The 24,206-nt window shown below is 35.8% G+C and overlaps 1 protein-coding gene across 8 annotated transcripts in view; it reads right to left on the bottom strand.

Annotated features, from left to right (window-relative positions):
- Positions 1 to 24,206, bottom strand: part of LOC105223642 (frequenin-1) — a 180,845-nt gene that overhangs the window by 131,702 nt on the left and 24,937 nt on the right. The window contains exon 1 of one of the 8 annotated variants that reach the window (XM_049456036.1): positions 10,751 to 11,689. The exons of the other annotated variants lie outside the window; for them this stretch is intronic. The gene's annotated coding sequence lies outside the window, so the exon portion shown is untranslated. Of the gene's footprint in view, positions 1 to 10,750; positions 11,690 to 24,206 lie in introns of those variants that run through there. 8 annotated transcript variants of the gene reach the window in all.

The raw sequence follows: 24,206 nt of genomic DNA, 5'->3' as shown, positions 1-24,206 counted from the left end.
GATGAAAGAGTAAAAGGCTTTAGTGATTTCAAAGCCGCATGCCTATACATTATATATAAATAAATATGTTTCTTGTTGGAATAACATTCAAAGCAAGAATGTTTCCTTTAATTGATGAGATCTTCGCTTTGAAGTCACTGTGGTGGTCTGGTAGTCAGAAAGCGATTCTGGTATTTAACTTTTCTTAAAAATATCGCCTTTTATTCAATTATATAGTTTTGACCTATCCGTATAGATATTTATCCAGGTGTCTCTGTCCACCTTACTCCTTTCCTATTCTTCTTTGAGAGGGAAGGCAATACTGAGGTTCGAATTTAAGTTTTGTTCTTAGGATCGTAATACAAAACAAAAATTCTACTAATCTAGAAAAAAACTATCGGTTCGGTTTACTCGGTTTACGTTTTAAGAGGACTAGTCCGGGTCAAATTTGATCATACAACTGTACAATGCCCAAAGGAGATCTTTCTAGAGTTTATTCGTTCTTAATTTTCTGAAAATTTGCATATTGTTCTCTTATTCGATAAAAGGCTGGTGTGAGGAGTTTGGAGTAAGCCAAAGGACTGCCAAAGGTCTTAAGGTAAAGTGTGTTGAATCGATTAAAATTATAAAAAAAATAGTGTAGTTTTGTATTTCCTGAATTAATATTGGCTGCCCTGAAATCTGTTGCGCGAACTTGGGTTCGCCAACCAGATATATTCAGGCTCCTCATTTCTGAAACTCAGAAGCTCTTCGTTATTCGGTGCGATCCCTCACAAAATTATTATCTTTTTGTCATAACTAAGAATTAGTTATGCTTAGAAGTGCATATACCGTTAAGCTATATTAACTCAATATTACTTATTTAAAATAATTTTCACTTTATGAATGATCACGCATTAAAAATGTAAACACTTTTCATTGTTATTCCAGTAGTTTTCATATTGAAGCTTAGGCAAAAAGTCAGCTACTATTCTATTACTTTCTTTACTATGCTGTCCTTTGCGTGCTTTTATCGTTTTAACGTCAAATAAAGACTCCTCTACAATATTGGAAAAGGTAAAAACAATATTCATTGCATAAAATTGCTTATAATTTTTTCCTTCCAGTCATTTAGTCGCTCACCTTTAGCCACGCTATAAATTACTAAATTTAATATATTTTGCCACACGCGCTGTTTCAACACTGTCCCTTCGCACTACAACGCACTTTTCTGCAAGTCACTTCGCCTCGCGTCACCGCAGTTCCGTCTGCGCAAGCCCCTTTGCACAACACCCAATACATTAACATTTTATTATTTTTTCCTTTCCTTTATTACTGATTTTGTTTTCTTATTAATATTGGTGCGGCAACGACTTTTTATGGTTGCCGATAGACAAGGACTACATACATTGTATGTATGTGTGTATGCATATATACTTACACAAGTAAACTTGCTTTTTATTGCTTATAACTTGAAGCTCCAGTGACGTCGCTTTTTCGCTGGCTTTCTAATTTTTTCCTCGTCTCCTTCGCATTATTTTATAAGCCATTAAACATAATCGCCGTCGTCTTATTGTAATAAGCACTTAGAGGTTTCACTTATAAGCATAGTTGACTTTATTGTAATTCCAGCTTCTACTTATGTAGGTGTGCAAGTTAAGTACTACAGACAGGCATATTGAGTTATTTATAGATGTTTGTGTATACGCTCATACATACCTATACAAATAAGCTGTACTTGGCGCTAGCTTTTTAGAAAGGGTTAAGTAAAGTAAGGAGAGAAGAGCATGTAAAGCATTGACATAGTTTAAAGCTCCATTTTATCGGTATTAAGGTTTTAATTCGATAAGGCAAATGGCTGAAGTGCAAAATACTTAGCGTCGCTTTTGGTGAACTTTGCAATTTGTACCGGATTAGGTAGAATGACTTTATAATGGAAGGAGTGTTCCCTAAAGTAAAGACGAGAGCTGAACTTTAATGATACTTATCAGCTGCTATTGGTATTTTAGCCCATAAAAATAATTAGAGCGTCGTCTATGATTGATTTTTCATGAGTAAGCGGCTGTAGTTTCAATAAGCTTTCAATTTTACAATTTTTAATTCGATTATCCGTAGACCAAAATATACTAATAAATCGATAAGGAGCATTTAATCAGATCCTTAAATCAGCAAGTCCAATTTGTGATTTCAAAAAAGCCATTTTCATTCAAAATTGTAAAAAATTTGCTCCCGAATCTTCGACTTAATCTCAATGGGCTCATCATCTCTTACTTTTGGACGCAGTTTTCGGAAGTGCGTCGTCTTAGGACCAAAACTTTTTAACCATAAATCCAGTAGGTGGTCATAAACAAGATGCTGATCATCATTTGCACTTTTCCTATCTCAGAATTACTGATTGCGTTCCGAATATAAGAATAATTAAGGAAACTATATGAAATTGATAGAATTAATCGTTAACTCATTTTTAGTAAGGAAGAACATGCCAATTAAACAGGCCAGGTTAAATTTAAAAATATGAGATAATACTGAAGAACCTGAAGAACTCTTTTGTGTCATTTGAGATTGGTAGGGCTTAAGTTTTTTAAATAACCCCAATTGATATTGAATTTTTATAAAAAACATTTTCGTGCTCAAGCGAGAAAGAAAGGCCAGAATTCGTGCTCATCTGGTTATTATGTGTCAAAGATCACCAAATAAATTAAAGAAGTGCCATGTTTTACAGTATATGTTTGAACCACCTGAAAATGTTAATAGTCTTATGGTTCTGGTATTATAACAATGCAGATTTCGTTTCTGTAATTCTGAGTTCAAAGATGCAGCAACTTCTCTCAATTGACGAAAATATCAATACGAGTATAATAACGGAAATCCAAATCACTCAATATTTGGAGGGAACACTTTTAAAAACTACTAAATGGCGAAAGCCGTGTTGCGATGGATGAAGAACTAGAGTGACTAGCTGCTCTAAAGCGACTTAAGAACAATAAAGCCCCAGTAGTCGATAGATGACCCGATTTTTACAATACATCTAAGATCGGTGTATCCATCACCTTTTTGTCTATTTCAAAGCTCCTTTCGACAGTATTGACATTTGCCTATATTACGCCAAGTCTAGATTTGGTATCCCTGCAAAACTCATATAGCTATTGAGTATGACGTTGAGCACAAGTCGACAAGAGTCTTCTCGAAAAGTACCGTACCATATTGGTATAATGAGCTTAAAACAATTCAACCTTTTGAAAAAGAAGCGCCTTGTGAACTATTGTTGATAGCTCTAAAATTTTAAATAAGGACTTTGTTTGTCTTGAACACAGCGTAAATTCCAACAATAATCAAATCCTAGAAATGAAGAGCAGAATAACTTTTGCCAAAATATACTACTATGAGGTCGGTAGGCAATTGAAACAGTTCCTCCTCTTTACGAATACAAATTACACTTTCTAAACTCTCATTTTATTAGTCCTATTATGTGATTCAAAAACATAGACGATGACGAACCAATATGATGAAGCACTTGCAAGATCTTTGGAGCCATCCATGTTGGCGATGAATATCAAAAAAGATGGAACCACGAATTATATGAGTTCTACAGCGACATTCATATAGTTAAACGTAGCTCTGTCATTAGCATAAAAGATGATACTGCAGCGAAAAGCTCCTTCGATTCGAGACGCATAGGTTGACAACGGAAGCAAGGACACACATGCATGCAAAGAAGTTCCATAAGAACGGTGTTCGGCCCTCTTCTTTATATTCTATTCCCGCATAATCTGCCAGTAGACTACAATTATACGACAGCTACATTTGCAGATGATATTGTTGGAAGTAGCGAACGCGATTCAACTACTAATCTCCAAAAAGCTGTAAATAAAGTCCTACAATGGGCAAAGAAATGACAGATAAAACTGAATGAAACCAAGTCTGTACATTTTTCATAGACGGTACACGAACACCGTTCTTGTACTTCACTAAAGACTTAGGAATAAAGTTAGACTCTGTTTAGTGTCATCCATCGAAAAGAAGTTACAAACAAATACTTCCACCGATTTTGAACTATGGTACACAACTCTGGAGATGTAGTAACGTAAATAATAAGAAGGTCATCCAACAATTTCAAAACAAAGTGCTAAGGTTAATTGTCATAGCGCCATGGTATTGTAGATGTGCTGATATAAAGTATGATCTAAGCGTAAACTCGACTAACGCAGAAATATTAAAAATTGCAGCAGCACATAGTGCACAGCATTGTAACGAAGAAGAAGCCATGTTAACTTCTAGAGATGAGCCACCAAGACGACTTAAACCGCTCACACGAAGCGATCTTCAAAATTAGCCAATACTTTCAAAATTGTTTCTTAGTTTTCTTTTGTCTGAAATTGTTGCAATGTATCAATAAATAAAAAAAAATTGTTTAAGAGATATGTACATTAAACTTTTTAGAAGACGGAGCACTGCCAGTCACGCTGATATCGACCCTCCTCGTCATTCTGATCACTACTTTCTTCAAATTCGCCGAATCATCACTGATCAGAGAAGGTTTAAAAGGTCATCGATAAAAGAGAATTCAATTTTATTAGAAAACAAGAAAATCTATAATTAATTTTATCATCAAAGCAAGAACTTGCTGTAGCTAGTGCCATTACGCTGCTCCATAAAAATAGAAAATCAAAAGAAGAGAATTGTGCTACAGCTAAAACGTTATTAAATACCGGAAATTACGTAAAACAACAAAAAAGAGCTACCAAATTGGCGGTCTCTAAACAAATAATGGGCTTTTTGCTTTTCATTGAGAAGCAACAAGCGAGCAGTAAAATGGATCAGAGAAGAACACGTACTTGCAGTATATACTAAATATACTATATATTTGTGCATATGTAATATATATGGGTATATACTATGTATATCCATTTATGCAATAAAAAACAAAACCGATGGCAACTACACCGCACACAAGTGTTGCAAAGAAAAATCGATTGTAAAGTGTACCGTAATAAAGTTGCATGCAGCATATGAAAGCAAATGAAAACAAAAACAATTTAATGAGAATGATGCAGCATCAGCGTGACTTGGAACAAAGTGTAGAATGGAAATGACTAAAAAATGTAGAGTAAAGGTTTCAGCGCAAATGGTGGCTGCACACGAGGAGGGCGCCGCAACTCCATTGTGGAAGATGGCGATATATAAATATACATTGTGTGTATATGTAAGTGACAGAAAAATATGTAATATATGCATGTCTGCGTTGCAAATAAAAGAATTATGAGCCGCCGCCTGCTTCCTGTCACATGTCGCATGCCAACGACTTTTATGAGCATTCGTGTTTGCAATCCCTTCATCAGCGCAAATAAATACAATATATATAATATATATTTATCCACATACGTTTTCTTGATGCTAAATTGCATGCACTGACTGTTGTTGACGGCACAGCTGCGTCTCGACAAGCAATTTTGCTAGTTTCTTGCCCTATTTTATATTTTTTTCATCTTTATCATACCCTGAGCAGGGGTTTGTAATACCCAAAAGGAAACGACAGAGACTCTGTAAAGTATATAATACTATGGGCAAAAAATAGTAAGACTTTTTAATCAAAATCATATGAATATCCAGCATGAGGAGCTGAGTCATTTTAGCCACGTCTCGAGCCTAGTCCCATAGTTTTGTAAATATCGTACTGAAATTTCTCCCAAATTTGACCCTTAATATCCAGTCTTTTCGGTCTACTATAGCATAAAGCTGCCATACAATCTGATCGGTCAAAATCATGTACTCATAAGGAAAACTCTTTTATCTGCCAATATATCTTCACAATGTTTAGCATGTATTATTATCCAAGGCATATCTTTTTTTCACTTTTTTTCTTTTTTTCTTCATTTGTGTTTTTATTTTCATTTTCCGCATCTTTTCGTGCCTTTACTTTTACAGTCACTGCAGCTATTGCTTGCTCGCAGTCATGCTTTCAATTACCGTTACTTTTTCATGCACATTTGAAATTGTGAATATGTGTTTTTCATTTTATTGTTTGTGTTGGTTTCATTTTGCTTTAATATTTTGCTCTGGGTTTTTCGTTTTACGGTCGGGTTGTTGCCTTGCATTTATCTACTTTTAATTGTCGTTTATGGCGTTGGTTGTTTGCACTCGAATGGCAAACAAACGCTTGACGCCACTTGTGCTAAGTCTTGCCTTTGCCATGGGTGGCAAGAACAAAAATTATAAATATAAATGCGTAAATTGAAAATATTTTCTAAATATTTTTCTAAGCGTGAGCACACCAGGCAGTTTGAATGTTTTGTGATTTTAGGATTTGCAATTGATTTTCATAAATTGATCCAAATCCATATATTTGATGGTGAGTTTTGTCAGTGAAACTGAAGGAAGAAGTGTGGATATGTTTTCGCCTCGTCTTCTTCCATACAGCTTCTGCAAATAGCGTCTGGTAAGATTCCCAACCTTTCAGTTTGGACGCCAAATAGGGGAATGGTCTGTTAAAACCAGTGAGAGACTAGTTTTACAGAAACAAAGACATCACTAGATCTCGGATATGGGAGCGATTCTAGGGTGCCTTTCCTTGCTAGCTCATCTGATTTACAATTGCCTGCGCTTCCGTTTGGAAAACGCTGCCTGAAGCTAGAGTGGATAAAAAACTTCTAACAGTAAACCTCACCACCCTTTTATATATTATATATATGGTGTATATGGGTAGAGAAGGAGCAATCAGAGTTCAGAGTGATCCAAGTGATATGGTATGAAGTCGAAGTGTGTGAGGATTTCCGAGTGTTCAGACACGGGCTCTTTTAGTAACCCAGACTCTCATCCATACACCTTCCGACGATGTTTACGGGAAATTTGTGCCAGATGGCGTTAAATGCCATAGTTGGAGTGGACCTTAGTGCACCAAACATGCTGATGAGCGTCATCGGTTAAACGCTTATTTTTTCTTTGCAAGTGTGGTCTAAAGACACCATTGAACATAATAGGCTTGACTATGGTGTTGTAGAGCCTGAGGACCACTTTCGATGAGAGATCCCTTCTTTTGCCAATGGCTCTTCTACAGCATAGGTATCCATGTAAGCTTTCTATCTAGGATGAGCCTGTTGCAGATGGATGTATCGCATTTGGGGCAGCGGCGCCCCGGGATCTTGAACCTTCCAGTAAATAAAACCATTTCGGCTTCATTCGGTCTGATGACGAGTTCACTTCTGACTCCCTCAATTTGTTATGACACTGTGATATCCCTGCGTCAACTCGTATACAGTACCCAGGAAATTTTCTTTGACCATAAGCGCTACATCGTCTGCTTAGGAAATCATTCGGCAGCCGCGGTTCCCAAGTTTTCTAACCAGGTCATTAACGACCAGGATCCATAGAAGAGGAGAGAGAACTCCACCTTGTTGGTTTCCCCAATCACATTTCGCCAAACACCCGCGTTGCTCTATTTCGATTCAATCACTCTGTCGTACAGAAGACTGAAAATGAGGTGTTTGAGGTTTAATTCAGCCGAGCCAAGGTCCCCGTAGCGAATTCAATAGATCTCTCCCGTCTTCCATATGCGATAATTTTGTTAACTAACGCTTTCAAATTGTGTGAAACTATTAATTTGTGTAAGATTTCCAAAAGATGCTGAACCAAACCAATTTGTTAAATTTATATTTATATGCCTTCTATGTAAACATCAAACATCTGGATATAAGTAAACCCCCGCTTCTACCTGTTATGAAAATTCTCTATATTGAAGGAGTTCATAACACTGAAGATAGAAAAAGTTTAATTAAAACCGCTACAAAAAAATGAGCACAAGTGCTGAAATAAACCACGAGTAACAGTGAGATGATGGGTAGCAATAACTGTACTACACCTCACCTGTTTATATTATAAATATTCAACATCTAATAGTTATGTCGAACACCACACCCTTCCAGATATGAATACATATTTACGAATGCGAATAATAACATCCCTGCGGTAGGTATTCTCTGTACCAAATATTTATTTGTTCTTCTAACCTATTCTTCATTGTTTATTGAAGATGTTGCGCCACAACTGTTGCAACCATTTCGATGCAACCATTGTTTTCTCACACAACAGATACGCGTCCTCATGTTGTTGCTAGCTATTTGAGTATATTCTTTGTTTGGTTAGCACTTGTGTGAGCCACTCTTGAAAAAAAAGAGGAGAGTAAAAAATCGGAAAATAAAAGCCTTCAAAATACTTGCACAATGTGCACTTCAAGGCTTTATATGTAGTTTAGCAAAATCAGTAGCGATTGTGCAGCGAGCATGAAGAAGAGGCAACGTCTGCCGGCTGCAACAGCTTAAATTGTGTGGCACAGCTGGCTGTCAAGTGAACTTAGGCGAAGCTGACAATGCCACACGTTACCGTCAGGGCCGATTTATAATTATGAAATATATTATATACTTATTTGTTATCCAGTACCTTAATACTTTTAGTAAATTGTATTTTATCTTTTTTTCAGGTGAGTCAAGTGCTAAGTGTCCTTATGTTAATGTAAAGGTGAGTTTTTGTAAATGCCCATTATTTTTGCTTTGTAACTTGATGCCAAAAATTATTTGTTGTATAAGTGCAGTAATTTGAAAATAAATTTTTATACAATATATATTAAGTTTATTGGTTAAGCTTGTAGAATTAAATTCAAATCAGATGGTATTGTTTTGATGCGATTAAACAGTCCAAATATGCGATATTCTGTTCGTATAATTTTTGTCATACTCGTAGAATTCTTCTTCTAGTTTAGGGGTCCGACTTTAGAGATTTTTTGGAATTGAAAACGAAATATAACTGGAGTTTTAGTTTCCATTTCCATTTGCCACGACATTTTTGATACCCGGAAGGAGACATCGGAGACCCTAAAAAATCAACATACATATAAATAAAGAATTGATTTAGCCATGTCCATCGTATCGCTTTTTCAATTTTCGCGATAGAACGGTCAAACCAATGAGGCATTCTTGATGAGTATAAATACCACTATCGAAAGTACAAACAACATCTCAAAAAAAAAAAAAAATCCATGAAGTGATGACTACTCAAATATGAAGCACGATGTTTTCGTTGCACTTTTACTTTTTCCCATTTTTTTTATTTAAAATATTATAAAAATATGTAATAATGTTATAAATTAGAATACCACACTAGAAGTTTTAACTAACAAGTAATAGATATTTTTACGTAAAAGATACCTTCGAATAGCTTAGGTTGGAGGACCGAACGTTGCTATTGTATTTCGGAATGTGGCAATCCTAATATTGATATCTAGTAACTCCCAATCTTATCGTAAAATTTGGCGTTAATTGTTGTATAAAAAATCTTATATTTCACTAATTTTACAGTAAAAAAATAAGGCACAGTGATTAGTAAACATATCTAAAAAAAAAAACAAAAATACCGAACAGGTTTATAAAAAATAAAATATAGTTTACATGATTCTATAGAGTATAATATAGTTCATTGCCGAAAAAGTGGGGTGTAGTTCGTAGATGGCCCAATATAATTATATAACTGTAGTTTAGCTCAGGAGATTGCAATAGCAAGGGGCATCTGTGGACAGAAAATTGTGAAAAAGTGGATTGACCCCGCCGTCTAATATGTTTAATGAATATGTCTCTTAGACCACAAAAGATATTAGCCAATTTCGGTTAGAACAAATCCTTTTAGTCCACGATAAAAAAATTACAAAATACGCTAGAGACATACAGTTTTACACCCGAGATAGTATGAGAGCGATTTGTATATAAAAATTAAAAAATGAAACTCGGACGCCCACTTTTTGAAAAAACATGTCACGAGACCCATTTGACCGACTTCCACTAAATATAGTTCGGGGTAATATTTTTTACATTTTTATGTCTTAGTACGAAAATGCGCGAGAGCAGACTACAGCCACACCTACTTTCCATAAAACACATTTTTAAATTCCATTTGAAACTTTCACTTCCAGTGCACAAACAAGAAGCAATTCATATAACGGGAGTATGCCGCCGTATGACTAAAAGTTGCCCGATTCCAAATAAATCTGTTCAAGCTAAATATGATAGCCCAGTACCTATAGTTGACTTTTGACTGGAAATAGCGGTCAACGTCTGGGATATACAATTGAGATTCAGAGAGAATCTTTTTCTGATAATAGTATCTGTGTATTAAGAATGGATAGAATCAGGTCAATACTTCACTGAGCATCCATATACCTAATATACAGATTTTTGATGTTCCAGGCAACTTTGTTCTGCATATATAGACAAAGATGTGAGTTATCTCAATAAAAACGAAAGAGCATGTTTTACTTAAAACAGTGTATGCCTAAAATAGATAAAATTGGCCTAGTTAATATATAACTAATATCCGAATTTTCGAACACCCGGCTGACTTTACTCTATATGATTGCTGATGGTATGTGACGTACATTAATGAAGCCCAGGAAACATTTTTTTTGTATCTGGCATCTTAATAGTATGTCTTTCTAGCAAAAATAGATAAAATCGGGTCAAGACTTTCATATTTTCTTTACTTAGATTCTTGCAAGTTGCAAGAGTATAAAATGTTTTGTTAAACCCGAACTCAGCTCTTATTATCTTACTTGATTAACCTTGGTTGGGCGTCGTTATTTTACTGCTGTTTGCAAAACGCGATGAGTGTCAATTGAATCGTCTAACAAAGTACGTCCAGGATTAATATTGCATTAACGGTTCTAAATTTGTTTGTATTGTAGCTTATTGGTTCACATATACATACATATAAGCAAAATCACTCAATAATTACACATAAATTCACCACTTACGAATTATTTATATTTCTAACGAACAATTACTTGCCACATGCACACTCTCAGCAGACAAGTATGTTATTTCATACAACACTGCCTTGCAATGCACCGTTGCACCGTTGCTTTTTAGCACAATTTTTATGCGCAATAATTTTTATATAACCGTTTGCAATTTATACGCTTCCTTCTCAGAACCAACAACAACAATTACGAGCGAGGCAATTTTGTTTCTGCACAAACACATGCAAATGTGAGCTGAATTCGGGGGTGGAGGTGTTTGTTGCACGCACTCTTGATGTGGTATACGAATTGAGGGGTTATACCGTTAGCATTGGGGGTAAAAACAAAAAACACAAATCCTTTAAGTGTGTGCGTTGCGTGATTCACTACCTGGAATTCACTTGCAAGCTACTAAATGTTGGTAATTAAATTACAAAAACAATCAATGTGATTTTTTTTGATGACTGAAGGGTTGCACAGCGCATTAGTCAGGAATGTCAGCTGATTTTGAGAGTGTTGTACATTTTTTTTGAAGCACACTGATTTTGTTAATTGAGAAATTACAACGCGTTAATGGCTTGTGGCATTCAGTATAAATTTTCATGCAACATTTTATTGTGAGCGTTATTTTAGTGTGCACTTGACAGCGCCAGCCAGTTTTACGATTCGTAATTCACCACTTTTAGTTAATAAAATCCCTGTTTTTTATTTCACCGAAAATCCACAAAAAATATGTGTAAAGAGATTTTACGAAAATTCTTCAGATTTTCAAATCACCACACTATTCAAGGCTTGTGTAATTCAAAACTGCCTCTTGTTTATGCAACAACAATCCACGCACGCGTGTACTCTGCAAAAGCGCCGCTTTGCGTTCCGCAGGCAAATCTTGCAGTTGTTTGCGCTACGCATACAGAAAGTCAACTGAATGCCCAATTACCAGCGCAAAAGCACATTCATTGCATACGAAGGACGAATTCGCCGCTTATGTCAATTCGCCGCATAACTGCCAAAGCGAATGAGCCTTCGGCTGATTTTATATCCTTTCGGCAGCTAGTTTAGCTTCAGCACCTTGTTGATATCTTGCGCCATAATCGCACACACCTATACAAAAACGCACACTCACACACACACAAATGCGCGTTGTTGTCCCTCCAGCTTCGGTGTGGGTATTTTTATTTGCTTCTGTTTACTTTCCTTTATCGCTATCAGTGTTGCAGTGCCTATTTAATACCGTTTTCTTTCAGTTACTCAATCCACTTTATAATTTTATGCACGCTCTCCCACTCACTCTCTCCCACATATACTAAAAAAAGTGTTTTGCTTCTCTTTGCCGGCTGCAATTGTTGTTTACATTTCGTCTAACTGTTGTTGCTGTCACCTGCACTCACACACACCCACTTGCAGGCATTTTATTGTCCTTAGCTTGCTTCGCTGTTATTGTTGATTTGGTTGAGTTGTTGTTTTTTGTTATTGCAAGTTGCTGTTTTTTCTCTCTAACCTTTCGTGTATTGCCATTTTACTTATATTCGCCGGCGCATTCGTACTTAGCTGCTAAATTTTATTATTTTGGTTGCAGGCAATGAACTTTCTTTGCCTTGGCTCGCAGGTGTGCTCCTGACAGCCAAAGCGCAATCGCTGACAAGGCAAGTGTGCTAGGCGAGAAGTTGCGCCAAGATAGTAGTATTTATAATGGAAATTGCTTATGCGATATTTATCGATTCCTTAAAGCAGATGCTTAGGTGTAGTTACTTAAATGCTTCAATGATAGCAGCTAAGTCTTCAAGTAAAGCTGCCGTTATAAAACATTTTGCAAATTGTTGTACTCTACACTATTGCACCTTCGATTATGGGGACTTCAGTAGCTACGGCCATAGAATATTCTGTTAAAAATTAAAATCTGTAACGGTCAACAAATCTTCAAGTCGGGTAAATTTTTTATATAACACGAACCATTGACGAGTTCTGCTAATAAAACTTTTAGCCCCAAAGATAGATATTATACAATTTTTCTTTTTTGGAGGTAAAAGTAACTAAAAATTTGTTGCATGCCAAGCGACGGAGAAAATAAAATTGTAGAGTATCCAAAAAGGAATAGTATGATACGATTGGCGAATAAAGTTCGTTCTCTTCTTGACCATGCTAAATGCGTGACTAAGAAATGGAACAGACAAAATCTGATACCCCCTAGCTGTTAATACAAAGCGTAATATATCAGCCATCTTAGTCTAGATTTATACTGAGAAAAAAGCACCCGGATTGTAATTAAATTCCACGTATAAATGATATTCCTAACAAATAAGGAAGGGCTAAGTTCTTGTGCAACCGAACATTTTATACTCTTGCAAGTTGCCAGAATCAAATCCAAGTAAATATTTTAAGGTGTAAAACCAATCATATTGATTAAAGTCAGCTGGATTTTCGAAAATACAATCCAAGCCCGAAGTTTAACCCAACAATGCAATGAATACCATCGATAAGCCACCATACTCAGTAGATTTGGCCTCGTGTGAGTTTCCACAAAACTGAAATCGCCCCTTCCTGGAACCCGTTTTCAGTCGATCGAAGAGATAAAACCAAATTCACTGAAATAGCTGAAGGTTTCGAGGACTGAAACATTGGTATACATACATCCGGTAGGGATTACTTTGAAGGTGACAAATTAAGTTTTGATTAGTAATTAAATATTTTGCATTTTATTTAAAATTTTTGTGTACTTTTTGTCACAATGGACAACAGTACTTTTGGTTCAGCGACAGTAAGTTTTTGTGCCTGGTCAAAAGCATTCTACATCGTTATATAAAAAATCGCTGATAAAATTCAATGGATAAGTCGTGAACAAAATAACGGATTTCCAATTTTATTTTCAGAATAAGTTTTAGAAAGCAACGTTTTCAGTCCACTATTAGGATCGTAGGACCATAAATCTGTGTAGTTCTTAAAGAAATATAAATAATATGGCACATTCCTCCTTAATTCTTTGTTCAATGAGTATAATTTTTTAATAAATTTACTCATATGATAGATGCTTTTAGTCCTAATTGTAATCTTCGCAATTTGATAATAATCAAATTGTTTCCCAGTTTTATTATCATTGAAAATGCGATGAAAACTTATTAGACAGGTTGGCATGTTTTTATATATAAATGGCAACATTTTGCAGTTTCTCACATGCACAATTCTTACTGAAGAACTTATAACAATAACTTATATAAATAAAATCTCTTGTGAGTTATTAATTAATTGATTTCTTTCTTACTCTCACAATTTCATAACTACTATGCTTCCGTTGACTTCATAAATTTTTCGCAACTACAAGCTTTTCCACCACAAAATATAACTTTTTTTTTGAATTCACATAATAAGCATTGAATTCCCCAGTCATCGCCCCTTATCAGCACAAAGTTTACGTTGAAAGCTGTTCAATTTAGTATTGAGGTGGTGAACATCACATGACCAACACTGAAGTTGAAGTAAAAGGAATATCGAAGGGATGTCCTCTTTAAATAATTAAGTAGAGAGTAAATGTCATTTACAAAATGTTACTCATACGCCGTGGTTTCGTACAACTAATTTCATTGAATCATTCTTTTATTTTAGAAGTTGTATGAGAAGCTTAGAAATAAAACTAAATTGGTAAGTTTAAATAATTATATAAAGAAAAGCAAGAAGAACCGTTATATTCGGTTGCACCAAAGCTAGACTACTCTTCACAAATAAAAGCGTTCCCAGACAAGACCCTGACTTTGATCGGTCGATTTGTATAACAGATATAAATACATATATGACAGTGTTCTGATCTGAAAATTGTGTCAAACATCATAGCAGTGCCTTGGCTAATATCCACATGAAATTTCGTGAAGATGCTTTATCCAGTAAAAAAGTTGTCCATGGAATAAATTAAGTCCGATAATTCACTTTCTGTGACAGCTATACACTACACTTGTCCGAAAACGGCATTTTCGAGAAAAGAGCAGCTGAAAAATATCATGTAAAAAACTTCAGATCGCTATCTTAAACACTGAGGGTCCTGCGCGCTCATATGTATACCGACAGACAGGCGGGCGACCCTGCTCGTACGCTGATCATTTAGGTATATACTTTGTTCTGCTCTCACGCTTTTTTCTGGGTATTATATTCAAGGTATAATAAAATAAGTAACTCATCATGATTCATTACAGGATTTCAGTTGAATTAAATTAATTTTATTATAAACAAATATATTGGTGCATAATAAATGCTTGTGATAATAAATACATAGTAATAACTAAAAATTAAATAAAAGATCTTATGAATATTATCCTATGCGTGATAAGCGTTTAATAACAATAGCTCTATTAGAAAATACATCATCCATAACTCACCATTATACACAAAAATTTTCCTCCCAATATTACTCATACGCCAAGTACCCGCATGTATATGCTCATTTACTAAAAGATTTACAAACACACCAACAGCCTCTCAAGAGTGGCCACCTAACAAAGCTTCACTATATTCACCATAGCCACAGAGCTTTAGCGGTGCACAAAAAGCTTTCAGCCCGTTTCCTTGACTTGATGGGACTATTGTAACATTTTTGCTCAGCTATTCAGCGCATTTCCGCGCTTTCGTTATTCTTCTTAAATTTTATATTACTCTCCAACTACTAAATTACCACACTCGTGGTAAAGAAAAAACTTTATTATGTTGTTGACATTGACAGGAAGTTGCTAATAAAATTTTATTAATGAATATTTACGTCTGTTTACAAAGGGCAGGGAGAATAGTTGTACAAATTTTTCTACATGAACTTCATGAACTTTTCTGTTATGCTTTTAATTGTTGTGTATATATATTTATTTCTATTATTTTTTTTGGTGAACTAGGCATTTTAGTTATATGAGTACACGAAAGCGAACGTAGGCAGCGGCATAATTTTCGGCGCGTTTTGATGTTTATTGGAACTTACTTGGTATGTATATACTTGAACATACATATATGCGGCTTAGTAAGGGTGTGTGTCGAGAATTGCGAATAATTTGTGTGAATGGCTTCTTCTGTATAAGCGAACGAATTGTATATGATACATATATGATTTATTGATGATAGCTTTTAAAGAGTTCTCTGATTTTTCGTTGTCTATTGCAGAACAAGGCGTAAGTACTTAATGTTTGAAGCTATGTTAGTCAGATTAGTTCGGTTAAATAATGGTAGAATTTTTTTCCCATATAATTGATAGTAATCTTCTTTGCTACAAAATTTTTCTCTGAGTCCCAAATCAAAAATATAAGTTTACTTCTGCTAAATATTTTTTACTAAAAAATTTAAAATTTTAATGTTTTTTTGGGTTTTTTTCTTTTTGTTCACATTTGACTCCATCTTGAACTTGGAGACAAATGTTAATACATAATACAAGGTGCGTTCAAAAATTTTGGGAATTTCGTTTTTTGAAAAAAAAAATACTTATTCATTTTCCAACATAAAAGTTGTCAACTTAAAATAATCTTTAATCGATATTATGCACTCATGCCTGCACCTGCCTTCTAATCATCAAAAGCACTTCTCAAGCTTGATTTTCGGGATAATCATTAGCTCTTTTATTGATTTTCTCTTTCTAGTAAAACGACGTTCCTTTAAGGTTTTCTTTTAATTTTCGTTCTATTAAATTTTGGAAATAGGAAAAAGTCAAATAAAGCCATCTATTGCGAATATGGAGGCTGCGCCATCGTTACAGTATTATTTTTGGCCAATAATTCGTGGTGCTTGAAAATAGTCAAGCCAGTGTTAAAGATATAACAAGGGAGCTCGACATCTTTTTGGTAGATATAGTATTTTGGGTATAAAACGCGTTCTTGCTCGACTCGTCCCGATAAAGCTGAATTTTTTTCAAACAGAGAACGTTTGTGACCGAATTTAAAGCCAAAAGCGCAATGAATCATACCATCGAGGCCATACTAAATGATTGGAATCAAGTGCTTCTGAGGAAAACTTTTTCTTTGACGAGGTATCTTCTCGAAGTTCGGCATGATTTATTATCTATGAGTAAAATGTTCGGATAAATTGTACAGATTGGTTCACTATAACATGTAGCTGTTTTCCACACTGAGCGATCAGTGTCAAGTTATTGTGTAGAAATTTTTTAAACATTTTTTTTCCACGTCCGCGTTTTGCTGAGTAGCAAAATTGCTTCGAATTTCTGGATAATCCCCCAGTTTGCTTAACTTTCTAGCATGATGTTGAATAAATTGACCACGTTTATAGTATCAACCAGATCTTCTACGGCACTGTGTTCTCATTACAATCGCACTCATTTAAAGAATGTTTGTTCAACGTCATTTTCTGTGGCATCGTTGTATTGGCGTGACGCCGCTTCGACTTTTCCCGCTCTGTGGAGGTACTTGTAAAGTATACAGGATCGAATAATAGCGGATTTGTGTAAAAGTCGAATTCTCTGAATTTGCGACTTATTCACAAGTTGAGGTCTGTTATTAGTGTAGCCGCTTTTGTTATTTTCTTAATCTCCCACACCTTTTTCTTTTCGCACGCCAGAAGGTCAATTGACCATTACTGGCCATAACTCATATTGCATCATCTGACACTATTCGGCTAATGCAACTCTGAGGGCTGCAGCGCGGTGCACTCTGGCCACTACCTTACCAGTCTTCCTTTTCGAGCACATCTGGACAACTTCTGATTCGAATCATAGGACGCTGATAGTTGTCAACATTAGGAATTTTCTTGGCTAGGGCTCCCTATGTTGGCCATTAGTTAGCTAAGTTGGGAGGTGATTTTCGCTGTTTTTCTTATGGCGTGTTTTATTTGCACCCAGAAGGTTAGTCTGCCAGTCTTACGCTTGGGTAGTTTACTGCTTTAATTACTGTAAAAATATTACATCTGGCTTAAAATAAACCGTTATCGTTCTCTTTATTTATAGTTACGGCTTTACTTCCTGGTAGTAGCCATATAGCGGTGGTTGAGCTGCTATCTTCTAGCCAGTTTCCTCTCCCTTTCATTTTAAATCGAAATTTGCAGGCCAAAAACGTTAAAAATTTTGGGTAAGGTATCAAAAATTTTTTAATTCCTCCTTTTTGGTAAATTTTTTTAAATTTTTCGTCCGCAGGTCATTGTAAGGACAATATCTTTAGTCAAAAATTTGTTTAAGTTTCAGCTATGGAGACGGCCGAAAGTGATGACCTTCGTATATTATTATTAATAAATAATAATAAGCCACCCTACCTGAAATATGAATTTTAGATCTTCTTTCGATTAACAATTTTAGTTCTGGAATCTTAAGTTAAGCATAAGTCTTTATAGTCTTTAAATTATTATGAACCTTATTAGAATCAAGCATTGAAGCTGTTGGGGTTTTTCATTATTATTGGATAAGTGTTGGAAAAAAAAAAGAAAAGCGGGGTGTTTTTTGCACATTATACTACTGTGATCAAATTGAAGGGAGGAAATGAAATGGACAAAATTCACCTTTGATCTCAATAGTATAACAAACTGCATCAACTATTATTTATATTGATCTTTAAATTGCCAAAATTTACATAACTTTGCTCAAAAAATTTTTGAGAAATACTCTCTACATCAAATTACCTCAAATACCTACTTAACTTGATTGCATAATATCAACCGGTTTAAATGAGCAAAATTAAATCGGCAAATAAAGTAAAGATACAAGTATTCACGCCTATCATCTTTAAGCAGTACATCTATAGATATGTCATATAATATATGGGCGCTCACTGTATGTTTACGTTTGCGTCGGTATTTGCATGTGGCATCAAGTGGTCGCGTGTAACGCATACCAATGCGACGACGGCGAATCAACACGCGTAATAATAAATGCCTGTAACAACACATGCGGCATACTAATGATCGCGCGTTGTGCGGCGAAACAAAAGTACTATTACCAACAAAAACTCACACGCAAAAAAGTCAGCTTTCCCGCCACAACGGAGCGCGCATATCCTGTTACCTAAAAATATGCCACGGCGGGGGAACGGACACTGGTGCGTGCGGTATTTGCGTTCGCCACGCGTCACGTAGAAGTATTTGTCTCATCTCATTTATAGTTGTTTTGTTGTTGTTGTTTTTTACTATTTTTCTACGCTGCAGCTGTTATCATTGCCTTTGTTATGGTGTTATTATTGTTAGTGCCAGAGTTATAAAGGAAATCTTGCAACAAAGTGGATAGCACTTCCATGGGCTGGCTTGTGTATCCGCTAAGCGTGCTGCTTTCACTTTTATCCTGCATTGGCAGCGCAAATATTTATTTTAATTTTTTCTTTTTTATTCTTAATTCTTCTTTTTATTTGCTTCCCCATTATAAATTTTCATATAATTTTGTATTATTTGCGCTGAGAAAACAGGTGTTAGTTACATTGTATCTTCGCTGCTGGCAAATTAGAGGTGCAACTTCCACTCATTAACACCTGCTGGCAAAGTTGTGGCGGAAAACAGACTAAGCGCGTGTTAACTCTTTAAACATGAAACGACTTAAAAGCGAATACGAAAGAGCAGATGAGAGCAAGAAACTTTTAAAATAGCAAGTAGGGCAGTGCTAGCTTCGGACGCAGTGAAGCACAGGATACTTTTTCTTACTTTTATTATATATTGGATGGGATAATATTATGTTGCGAATTATGAGTCCTGAATATGCAGACATATTTGCTGGTTTAGAATGATTTTATCAATTGCTAGGTTAGGATAAATCGTCGATAGTAACAGGGATTTCTCTTAAACTGTTTATAACACCTCGCCGTCCGGGTACCCAGAACTCGTTTAAAACTGATCATTAAGGCCTCTATAAATCGACAAAGCGTTATGAGCTGACCATACATGAGTTGAGGCGGCTATGTCTTCGAGTTCGCTTAAGCTAAGGCTGTCGAGAACTCAGTCTCGCAAAAGCTTAAGAATGGAGTAGAAGGTTCCTAGATGTTTCCTTCTCACTTTACAATTTGCGAAAGTTGCGTTAAAATGAATACTTAGCCTGATAGCATATGAATGTCTATTGCACAGTGTTCAGTAAGAAGTTCGACGATTGTAGCAGTTGAAGTTTTTTAAGTAGTTCCGTAGATCTCCTACCTTCGACTCAAAGACACAAGGGTCTCGCAGTCGCTACAGAAGCTTATTAACGAGCAAACTCTGCTAAGCGCATAGGTCCAGTGCTAGAACCAAGATGACATCGAAGATCCAACTCGTTTCCATTCCACTCATTGACTTTGCAGTTTCCAGCAATTTCACTATGACAAGCCTCCCAAATGAGTATAATAATAAAGTAACTTTATGATATTTTTAGTGAGCATAGACACTTCTTGACTAACTTTGAGCTCACATTTTGTGAGCTTAGCACTAGTGTTGCTACTCTACCACTTCACTTCGTAGCAGTAAGTGCTAGGTTCATAGCAGCCATTTGTGGCTGAAAATCACTACATTAATGCGATGGTCTAGAGCTCAACGTCACGTTTAGCTCCTTATAGAAGAATCCTCTTCCAACCTTAGAACTATCCAAGAAAAAGTTCACTGTGAGGAGACGAATAGCCACGAGGAGTAGCTGAGCTGAGCAGTGCACCAGAAGAGAACTTCATCCTGTTTTGACCCGTCCAAGTATCCAGCTACCCTGAGCCTTAGAGCGACCTTCGCAGCAATGCACCGATATACATGTATGTATATATGTATATAATGGCATTTACAGATTTTGTTGGATTGGTACGCAGTGCCCAACATAAGCCAATGAGAACCGATCTTTAAAGATGTCCAAGTTTCTTAGCGAATATTTCAAGCGCCATCCCAGATATGAAACTCCAAACATCCGAACTTTATTGGCTTGACTAAGATTTTGTAGAGCCAAAACACAATTTAAGATGGGAGTACCAACATCTTCCCTATAGCTTCTCTATAGCAGTATATGGCAACCAATGCACTTTATACTTTCTCCTCCACATTGGCTTTTATAGAATCTTTTTTGCCAAAAGTAAGCCCCAAGTTTTTCTCCTTTTCAACAGATTGAAAACGTCAGCCTCCGAATAAGGAAAGGAAATCCTGAATTTTTATACCTCCTACGAAATAAAACTGTTTCCATTTTACCTGGGCTGACGGCTGAACTGCTTTTATTCACCCAGCTTGATATCATGCTAAGTTACCATTGAGTTAGCTTGTAGATGGCACTTACAAAATTTCCTTTTGCCATAAGAATAACGTCGTTAGTGGTAGAGTCTGTCGGTTGATGGTCTAATCGCCTAGATCCAGAGCAGTGGGGACTGATTTGTACCACTATTAACCTTTTTGAATGTCCTTACATTACGCTACGACCATTCTGTCGCAAAGAAGACTATATGGAACATAAAATGAAGATTAATTGAGGAGTCGATAGTGATCTGTGCATTTTGGAATAACGTAGTTTTGTGGGTATGGTAAAAACTGTAATGTTAGCCTCTCCAGAGCCCCACAAACAAGGGGGGTATCTCAAAATTTACTTGTTATGTTACAACAACGGTTACGTGAATATTTACCCACTGTGGCATTTTCCAGGTGTATAAAACAACAGCCTGTTTTGCTTGGTCAGCGTAGGGCAACAAGCTAAATGAGGCTGAGCCCGAGCTAAGCTGAGTCTTCATCGTGTTTTGCTTGCGTGCTGACCCTTTTAAGCGCTTCATTACAATAAGACTCTATTATACATATTTTATGACTATGTCATCGTATGCGTCAGTAAGTAAATGTGTGTTCTCATATTTATGTATGTACCGGAAGTACATTATGTGCCAGGCCTGACATCATTCTCACGGCAGTGAAAGCCCAAAATCTGCTTGACGATGAGGTAATCTAAAAAAAATCCACTAAAGCTAATGAGCTTAACGAGGGACTGACCGACAGTGCAAAACAAGTGTCTCACTGCTGCAAGTGATGAGCAAGTAAACAAAAGGTCCTTTACAAATAAATTAAAAAGCTTTTTTACTACCCAGACGTGAATAACAATAACACATTTTTTTAGAACTTAAGGATATGTTTTGTGTTGTTTTCATATTTTTATATATGGAGGGTTAAGTATTTTCTTGCAAATGTAATGCCAAAGGCATTGGCTAATTTAAGAAAAACTCAAAAATGTTTATGGTAGAAACTTAAAATTTTTATATTCTTCATTTCATATGATATTGTGAAATATATGTTAAGCGTCTTAATTTTTCGCTTGCAATATATTTAGTACAATTCGTCTTCTATTGATTGGCAACAATCAAAAGCATATGTAGTTATTAGTTAGCAAGTTGATATTTTATACAAATATGAGTTAACTTAAGTAAGTGGCTATTCGTACAAGCTGTGGTTTATTATAACTTGATTGAGAGTAAGCCACTAGAAACTTGAGCTTTTTACATAACCAAAGTTTATTTGATTCAAGCATTTGAATGTCTAAAATTATTTTAACTATAATTCTATAGTATCGTAGCAAACATGTCACTCGAAGCCGCCACCAATGCCCAAAACTCACCAACCAGATATTCCAAATTAAACTAAAAGCAATATTTTTGGGCATCTTGACTACACATTTAAGATATTCCACTTCCTCTTTATCATAAGCTAAATTTAGGTTAAATTTTGAAAAAAAAAAACAAGTAAGGAAGAGCTAAGTTCAGGTGTCACCGAACATTTTGTACTCTCGTATGATAAAGTGATAATCGAGATTTCATTATCCGTCATTTACAATTTGTTTATTTTGCTGTAAAATTAATTAGATTAGTAGTTCCTGAGATATGGTTTTTGGTCCATAAGTGGGCGACGCCACGCCCATTTTCAATTTTTAAATAAAAAAAGCCTGGGTGCAGCTTCCTTCTGCCATTTTTTCCGTAAAATTTTGTATTTCTGACGTTTTTTGTTAGTCGGTTAACGCACTTTTAGTGATTTTCAACATAACCTTTGTATGGGAGGTGGGCGTGGTTATTATCCGATTTCTTCCATTTTTGAACCGTATACGTATTGAATGCCTGAAGGAAACGACTCTATAGAGTTTGGTTGTCATAGCTATAGTAGTTTCCGAGATATGTACAAAAAACTTAGTAGGAGGCGGGGCCACGCCCACTTTTCCAAAAAAAATTACCTCCAAATATGCCCCTCCCTAATGCGATCTTTTGTGCCAAATTTCACTTTAATATCTTTATTTATGGGTTAGTTATGACACTTTATAGGTTTTCGGTTTTCGCCATTTTGTGGGCGTGGCAGTGGGCCGACTTTTTCCACCTTCTTATGGAGCCAAGAAATACGTGTACCAAGTTTCATCATAATATCTCAATTTTTACTCAAGTTACAGCTTGCACGGATGGACGGACAGACGGACGGACAGACAGACATCCGGATTTCAACTCCACTTTGGTATATATAACCCTACATCAGACTCTTTTAGTTTTAGGACTTACAAACAACCGTTATGTGAACAAAACTATAATACTCTTCTTAGCAACGTTGTTGTGAGAGTATAAAAAAACAACATATTTCAATCAATTTTTTGTGACGATACAATTAAAATCTCTTTTTAAAACCAATGGTATTTTCCATTAAGGTATGACATTCCTAGAATATTGTAAAAAACTTTAACAAAGGAACATTTAACAAGAAAAAGCCCTAACTTTGGTTGCACCGAAGCTTTAATACCCTTAACAAATGAAAGAGATTCATTACAAGAACATTATTTTGATTGATTTGTATTGCAACTATATGCTATATTGACTCCATCTGAGCAATTTCTTCAGAAATTGGACCAATGCCTTGGATAAATTCCCATTTTCCATTTCTGGAAGATATCTCATCAAATTAAATCGTTTTCCAAATAAGAATTTTATTCCGATCGTTCAGCTTGGCAGCTTTATGCTATTGTGTTTCGATATCGACAGTGCCGAGAAATGAGTAACTTCCTAGTCAAAAAAATATCATGTGCCAAATTTCAGATTGATATCTCAAAAACTGAGGGACAACCTCATAGATAAATCGACTGAGCTCATAATGCTGATCACTTATGTACAAATTTTGTGGTGTATCCGACATTTTCTTCTGAGTATGAAAAACTTCCTGGCAAATTTAATATATATACCCTGTACAGATAGTAAACCTAATGTGTATAAGGTTGTCAAATATCTCCCTCCTTATTTGTGAAGAACTCGGACAGCCACTTTTCACAAGCCTCGTTTGAGTTCAACTTTACACCAACAGGTGGTAGTCACTTGGCGCTATGTCCGGGCGGAATTATGTGATCCATTTTTCGTCGCCAGTCACCATCCGCTTCAAGAATGGGTCGAGTTCGTTCCGTTTCGCCAGCATATCGCAGGCGTTGATTCGGTCCAGAAGATTTTTTCGCGTGAAATCATGCGACACCCAAACATCAAGCATTTTTGTTTATTCAGCGTTCTGAAAAAGGTTTAAAATGGTTTGATGTCTAACTCTCATCTTCTGGGTGATGTCACGAGATGCCACATGCCGGTCTAACTCGATGTTTTCGATG

This window comes from Bactrocera dorsalis, chromosome 4 (assembly GCF_023373825.1).
Source record: "Bactrocera dorsalis isolate Fly_Bdor chromosome 4, ASM2337382v1, whole genome shotgun sequence".
Taxonomy (NCBI): Eukaryota; Metazoa; Arthropoda; class Insecta; order Diptera; family Tephritidae; genus Bactrocera; species Bactrocera dorsalis.
The sequence above is the reverse complement of the archived record's forward strand: the minus strand, read 5'-3'. Positions and strand labels throughout refer to the sequence as shown.